We start from the raw sequence: 7,848 nt of genomic DNA, 5'->3' as shown, positions 1-7,848 counted from the left end.
GGAGCCAGGGATGGGGCTCAGCAGTAGGTACTCGCCTACTGTGCACCAGGCCCCCGGTTCATCCCTAACTCCACAAAGACAAAAACTAGTGAGTACTGTGATCCCGGTACACTCTAACACTCTCCTAACTGGAGCAGTTGGAAACTCATAATAATTTCCACACTGGATGATGCTGTCACCACAGTTACAGTTAGGTCAATGGGATGGGAAAATGTGATTTTGCAATCCTGGGGGCGTGGCAGTGAAAGCAAGCTAAAGCCTCATTCACCAAAACAAAATGGGAAATGATATATCATTCTGAGCCCCAGAAGCACAAGCATTTAAGAAGTAAAGATACAGACATTATTTTAATATACAGAGGTAAATATTTTAAAAGCATTGAGTCTCTATGGAGCATAGAAGTTGGATTATTTGGTTTTTTAAATTATGCTTATATATAGCTATCATCAAGTTTAAACTTCTCAAAAAGACCAAACCAAAAGAGGGACAGCAGAACTGGACAGAATATTTTTAGGCTGCATAGGAGTTTACAGGCAGAGACTATAGGATCATAGGGTGCTCTGGCCTGTGAAGGAGCCTGAACTACAGCGGGGGCCCCCACTTAGGCACTGGCGTCTCCCGCTCTGCTGTTTGTGTTTAGCATGGAGGACACCTTTTGCTAGGATCCATGCTCCGTCATTGTGCTGCAATAATGTTACCCTGTAATCAGTGTCACAGAGAAGAGAGTGAGCTGGCACTGAAGTGACCTTTGCAGTAGTGTTGGCTGAGAAAGTAGTGTCCTTTCTGAGTCCTGCCTAAGACTTTGCAAGTTTTCTGACCACCACTTCTTCTCTAAGAGTCCATGAAGCTCAAACTGCAGAAGAAGGAGAGCTTGGCCAAAAATTAGGGAAATTCAAGTGTCTGCAGGACCCAGTCCTCTTAGGGCCAGAGAAAGGACTCGGCGACAGACTTCTGTCCCAGAGGCAGAGGGGTGATAATGTGAGCACTGGGAGCTAAATGCTTGGCCTTTTGTGCACCTGCTCACTTTCAGCTGCACCCTGGACATGTTCAGAGGAAGGGACATTGCATGGCAGTTAGACCCGGAGTTGCTCATGCCTGGCATGGTGGTGACATCAGCAAAGTCACTTAGCCATTTTTAAGAGTAAACTGGGGCAGTCATTATCACAGAGTGATTAGTAGTGTCAGGTGAAATCACATACATGCAAATGCTGTAAATGGAAAACACTTGCACTTATCTGCATTTCAAGTTTTTTAAAATTTGTTGAGGTCTTCTCTGTAAATATACCTTTTTTGCCATATTTATTGTCATATAGACATGTGTATTAGTTAAAGTATATATTAGGGTGCTATAAAAGCATAACCCCAAACTACAATAGTTCAAACAAGACACAAGCACATCTCTCGTGCCTGTAACCAGCCAGAGGAGTGCTCTACAATATGGTAGCCACTAGGCCCATGTGGCTGTTTCTATTTAAATCCATTAGAATCAAGTGAAATGTTGGTTTCCTTCCTTCCTTGTGCTGGCAGCTCTTGAAAGTGTCTTGCCACTTGGCTGGTCCAGAACCAGAGGTGTGGTCCAGAGTCAGCCCAAGAGACTATAACTGAGAAGGCCACCCACAGGCCTGGAAGTTTGACATGTTATTGTCCTGCCATTCTTGAGGCGAAGAATGACAGTGTGGTTTGCATCACAGATCCCGTTGGCAGCACAATGAAGCCCAGCTCTGCTTCACAGAATTATGTTCATAAAGGTACCAGTTAAAACACATAGCATTATAAGCCAGGCACACTTGTGCACACCTATAATCCCAGCACTCAGGAGGCTGAGGCAGGAGGGTTACCATGAGTTCAAGGCCAGCCTGATCTCAATAAAACAAGAAACAAAACAAATATACCATAGTAACAAAGATGTTTAATTACACTAAAGTATTACAAGTTTTAAGAACCCAAACCTGTGACATAGTAATACGTGCTGCTTTAATGTATCAAATAATGACCTAGTGTAGTCGTGATGAGTGTTTAGGGTATTTCAGGATAGTCCACAAGTGTGATATGGTTAGAGGAGAACATATGTCATTTTGATGGTGAAAATGATACTGCTAATACCACTGTGCCTTGTTTCCTGTGTTGTAACTGAGGGAAATGCTACATTTCAGACAGAAGTAAGTAAAAAGCGGTTTTCTCCTCATCCAGATTTATGAGCAAATGAATTCCATGCATGGAGCCCTTGCAGGTTTTGGAACCCCCCAGAGCTAAGAAGCCCCAGATGTTGTCAAAGGTGGCTCCATAACTCTGTGATCCGAAGTATGGGACGGGGGAAGAGAAGTGAGGGCAAGTCTTCGTTTAGAAAGGCCTTGACCTCAAAATTCGCACAGGTGTGCTTGCTGGCCAGCAGCAGGCATGTGGCCACAGCGGGCGGGGTGGGCGGCGAGCTGGGGAAGGGCATCTCTTTGGCTGGCCCTGCACCTCACTGTGGAAGAGCGCGGAATCCTGCAGTCAGAAGAGAATTAGTGCCTCTACCCCAGCTTGGTTTATCACAATCAAATTGGAACAAAAAGTGGTTTTTGGTTGTTTGGTTTTTTGGGGTTTTTTTTGCTTTGTTTTGTTTTTAACGCACTGTTCACTTTGGTACTACGAGGCTGCCAGGCTAAGGCAAATGTCATCAGGAAGAGTTTTCTTGTCTGTAGCCAAGGCAGACTCCATGGTGGGCCCGTCCCAAGCAGACAGCATTGGAGACACACTGCATGTTTTGAGCTCCTGCCCCCCAGGTCTTCAGCCATGCATGTGGTGGCACACAGTGTGGATTTTTAGCAGAGCCGGCATGGAACAGGCACCAGCCGTGCTGCCGAGACCTTGAAAGTTGAGCATGCGGGATCTGCCCCTTGGAACCAAATGCGTTGGGACGATTGTGTTCCCAGTGACCAGCATGCTGAGAGTGACAGCAGAGGAGACAGGCCTTCCCCACACAAGTCCTGGAACAAGTGCCCTTCCGAGTTTAAAATAACAATTCTTGGTTCATCCAGGCCTTTCGCTTTTCAGGGAGCCTGAAATACCTTCACTCTTGTTACCTTATTAAAACTCTCCTTCTGTTTCTTTTTCAAGTTAGTTAAATGAGCAGTTAAGATGCAGCTCCACCCAGCCCACAGCTTTCAGCTTATAAATGCAGAGTTTAAAAAGCAGTCTCAGAGGCCACTGGGTTGGCTTCTGCTGGCAAGAGGGAGGTAGAACTGTTCTAAATCCAGAGAGCACTTAAAGGGCCAGGCTAGCCACGGGGCAGCATCTGAACCTGGGGCAGCTTTGTTGCGCTGAGTGCTCTGTGTCTTTTTCTCCTAAGCACCTTATCAGGAGCCTTTGAGGTCTCTCTGGCCCCACAAGGCCTAGTGCACACCCCTTACACATCCCAGACACAGGTGTCTTTGCTGACCTTGAGTCTGTGTTATCAGCGTTAATAATGGCCTTTGAAACTAGTGACATTTTAACATTTACTGAACCAGGTGAGAATCTTACTTGGTCTTATGGTCACCATTGTTTGGTGCTTTTTGGTGGGGAGGGCACTCCTCCCCCCAGTCGATCTCTAATTTTAAAATGTGATTCACTAGGAACATATGATTACATTAATTCATTTGAGAGCCAACTTTTCAGGAACATTCTATTTCTGTAAGTGAAAGCCGTGTGTAAGGATACTGCTCTGTGCCAGCACTGGCTTTGTCCTGACTTGGTTGCTCCGGAGGGTTGTAGAGACCTCCCCACATGTCAGGTGGGCATACTTGTGTCTAGTGATTCAGCCCTGGATACTCATAGTGCTCTTGGTGATATAAATAGGCAAGTGTTCGCCAGCGGCTATTTTTGTAAGGGAAGCTTTCGAAGTTGATTTCTTTGAGCCCAGAAAGGCTTCCTTCTGCATTTTCCTTCTCTACCCAAAAGATCTTTCTTCGTTCCACCTACCCATCTGTCTTTCCCCTCCCGCAGCCAGCTGGTGTCTGCAGAAATTGGAAGGGAGGTATGTGCCTGACACAGAGTGGCCTGAAATCCTATCTCTTCCCCTGATTCAGGATCGTCTTTCTTTCTTTTTTTTTTTTTTTTTTTTTTTGGTCTTTTTCCTTTTTATCGGTACCGGGGATCGAACTCACGACTGCCTGCTTGCAATGCAGGCGTTTATGCCGCTGAGCTAAATCCCCAGCCCCCGCGTCTTTCTTTCTTTCAGCCTGAGAGCAGCACCCAGCCCATCCATCAGAGGGCCTGGCTGTGCTCTCTGAAATGGGCAGCCACCAGCCCTCACGCACAGCAGTCCACTGCAGTCACCCTGGATGTGGAATTTACAGCGTCACCATATTCATCTTTGCCCATTTGCTCCTATCCCAAGATAGAAAAGCGGAAACAGAACACTCCCACACCATCGGGGCTCAAGGCCCTGAGCTAGACTGCCTTGCTCCAGTCCCAGCCCCTCTCCTAACGCAGCTGCTCTAGGAGGCTGCGACTTCCAGCCACTTGGTCCCAAAGCCACCCTGTCCTCCCCATGCCGGGCTCCTCCCACCCACTCCCACAGGGGTCCGGGCTGTGAAGAGGACAACTGCATCCGCACCGCGTTGTCATGCCGAGAACAGTGTCTTCTCATCAGGGAACCGAGGCTGACCTTGCGGCTTGTTCCACCCCATTCCCTCTCTGGAGAGATGGTGTAGAGTTAGACTGCTCAGCGCAGTGCCATACAGAGCACAGTTAGGGCTAGCTGACCCCATAGGGGTCCCTCTGCCCTCTATCTCCCCACCAGACCCCCACAACATAGCCCCCCACTGCCAAAGCCTTCCTGTTCCTGGGCCAACAAGGAGACATTCAGGCTTGAGGCCTAGAACCTGGCACTAAAGCTTGGCTGAGGGACGACAAAACAGGGTCACTGGTTGTGTTCATCCACATGTGGATCTTCAGTTCAGTCTCGTCCAGAGCCAGAGTTCTGTTCTGTCCTGGGGTAGCTATGAAGGGCAGATGGGACAGGAGTCAGTGGCTGCAGTGATGTGTGAAAAGTGGTGTGTGTCACAGCAGCAAGATGGAAGTGAGCATGGCATTTTACAGGCATTCGCTGTGTACTAGAACTGTGTGAAGAGACTCGCGGAAGCCATCTCACTGACTCCTGAAAATATGTTTTGGTAGCCTCTTTCATAGATGAAAGCTGGGCTGAAAAGACATGGTGACTAGTTATACCTTAGGGAAGGTGATGGAGCTGCGACGCGAGCCTGGGCAGTGTGGCTGGGAGGCAGAAGGCTTTCCTTGCCTTTGCAGAACAGTGAGAGAAGCTCAACTGAATTTTCAGAGGGCGGGAGCACTTCTTTGCCCTGGGATACCTATCTTTCCTCCCTTTTTTCTCTCCCTAGGCTCAGAGCCTATTCCCCCTGCAGATGGAGCTCGATAATAGCCCCGCAGGGAGGAGAAGGAGGCAGGAGGTTCGGCTGGGTGCTCTGGAAAGGCCACCACCCTGTAGCCCACTCTGCACCCTGTGTCAGGCACACATCAAGTATGTCAGTCACTTGATAATGCTTATGTCATGTAGGCCACTGCCTCAGTAACTCACCCTAGAAGATGTTCTCACTCTTGTGTCTGGCCCATAGTGGCCTGACCAACACCAGGTGTTTAAAACAGCCCTGCTTATGACAGCCCTCAGGTAGTGTGGGTGTCTCAAGATGCAGCAGAGCCCACTGTAGCCCACAGAGGATGAGGAAGGAAAGCTCTGTCCTCCCTTAGAGCTGAGCCATGCTCTTGTGGCAGGGACGGGACAGGCAAGGTGACAAGTGAAGACATGTCTGTGTACTGTTTTGGGAGGAGCACATCTTCTATGAGAACTCAGAGCAGGAGAGGTTCCCCTGGGCTTGGGGGACACCTTTCCAAGCAAGGGAACCCGTGAGGGACAGAGACGACCAGGGCATCTGGTCAGGCTTTCAGAATGCTTCAGTGCCAGATGTAGTGGCTCACACCTGAAATCCTAGCACTCAGGAGGCAGAGGCAGGAGGACTACTTCAAGTTAAAGGCCAGCCTAGGCTATCTAGTGAGTCCAAGGCCAGCCAGAACTACATAGGGAGGGCCCAGGGATTTAGCTTAGTGAGGTAAGCACGCCTGCCTGGTGAGTGTGAAGTTGGGAACTGAATCCCTGGTACCAAAAAAAAAGAACTGCATAGACCGTGTCCCAATGTCTCCCCCCAAAAATCTTTGTTCTCAAGGAGTGTAAAAAGAATTAAGCAGTGTTACATCCATGGGCCCACTCCCCATGATGCAGTTACACACTGCAAACGTGAACTCTTAAACAGCAGACAAAATGCCTCACTTCGGAGAGGAAGTAGTATACAGTAAATATTAGGTTTCATTAAAGCACATGATAAAACCTCCACTTTTTATTGTGATTCTGTCTTGGCTGAGGGACAGTGCTAGTGGTCGTGCCCAGTGGGTTTAACAGGTATTTATTTACATAGGTCATCAAGGGCAGTGAGGGCAAGGAAAGGGTGTTCCTCGTGGGGGTGTGCAGCCATCACCTGCACATACTGTGCACACCAAAACTGAGGTTCTCGTGTGTGGTTTCGTAGCTTTTTAAAGTGGGTACAATGGCCCTTTCCCTCTGAGAACTCACTATTTAATGGAGAGAGCAAATTGTCTTCCATGGCTAGGCACAGTCTACACAGCAAGAGAAGCAGGGCCTGAAGCCTGCGCCACCCTGCCAGCTGCAGGAACCCTGAGCCCATGTGTGACTGAGGAGCGTGTGTCATGACCGCACCAGAGCAGGAAGTGACTTCTGTCTGTGTGCTCCTGTCTGCCTCTGTGTGTGTGCGTTTTGTTTTTAAACACAGCACATTAGTTCCTGAGGTCATGTTTATTGAGCACTTATTGTTTGGGGCTAGCAGGAACATGCATTCATTGTTGGGGGATGCGACCTGGTGCAGCCATTTCAAAAGACAGCGTGCCCACCTATAATCCAAACTACTCTCAAGGTTAAGGCAAGGAGATCATGAATTTGAAGCCCCGTCTCAAAATGAAAAAAATTTTAAAGGGCCAAGGATGTAGCTAAGTTGACAGGTTGTTGCCTAGCATGTTACAGGCTTGGTTTTGATCTCTGGTATTGCAAAAAAATTTACTGGACATTACACTTTCAATCTAGAGTGCCCCCCCAAAGCCTCGTGTGTACAGAAGTGGGGCTCCTAGAGAGCGATAGCATCCTGAGGACACTGTGCTCATCTGGGGATTTAGCCATTTGGGAATTCAGGGTGGAGCGTGCCATTTGGAGGTGGAACCGGGTGGAGGCAAGTCACTGAGGTGTGAAAGGGGGCACTTACGTCCCCAGCTCCTCCCTTCTCTTCTCTGGCTGCCATGACTTGAGCAGCTCTCCGCTGCCCAGGCCCTTCCTGCCTCAGAGCTAGCTTCCTACAGACTGAACCCTCTAAAAGCCACAAACCAAAATAAGCCTCCCCTGCCCCTGGAAAACTGCAGGCCTTGGGTATTAAGTCCAGCATCAGGAAAGTGACTGAGACCCTGGGGACAAAGACAGGATGGCTTCTTAGCATCTCACTGAATTAAGAACACTCTTACTGTGCTGCCCAGCAGCTGAGCCCTGGGGGTTTATCACATAGGTTGAATTCTTCTGTCGCACAGAAACCTGCACACCACGTGGGTAGTGGCATGTCCGTAATGTGCAAACTCGAAGCAGCGAACAGGTTCTTTGGGGCTGAGGGTACTTAGCATGCATGGGGCCCTGGGTCCTGTCCCCAGCGCCTGGACACAGTGTCCTTTAGTGGTGAGTGGATAAACTTGGTCCATCAAGAGGGTGTGGGATATTAGCTACCCTAAGGGGGAAAAGAAACTAGCCATCAAGTAATG

The 7,848-nt window shown here is 48.8% G+C and overlaps 1 protein-coding gene across 3 annotated transcripts in view; it reads left to right on the top strand.

Moving 5' to 3' along the window:
* The window catches only part of Atg7 (autophagy related 7), a 298,368-nt gene that overhangs the window by 270,080 nt on the left and 20,440 nt on the right, over positions 1-7,848 (top strand). The gene's annotated exons all lie outside the window — the stretch shown is intronic.

The sequence above is a fragment of the Cavia porcellus genome, unplaced genomic scaffold, assembly GCF_034190915.1.
Source record: "Cavia porcellus strain 051 isolate PalLab524CR breed Dunkin Hartley unplaced genomic scaffold, mCavPor4.1 scaffold_27, whole genome shotgun sequence".
Classification (NCBI taxonomy): domain Eukaryota; kingdom Metazoa; phylum Chordata; class Mammalia; order Rodentia; family Caviidae; genus Cavia; species Cavia porcellus.
Note: the sequence above shows the minus strand (reverse complement) of the source record. Positions and strands in the feature narration are given on the sequence as shown.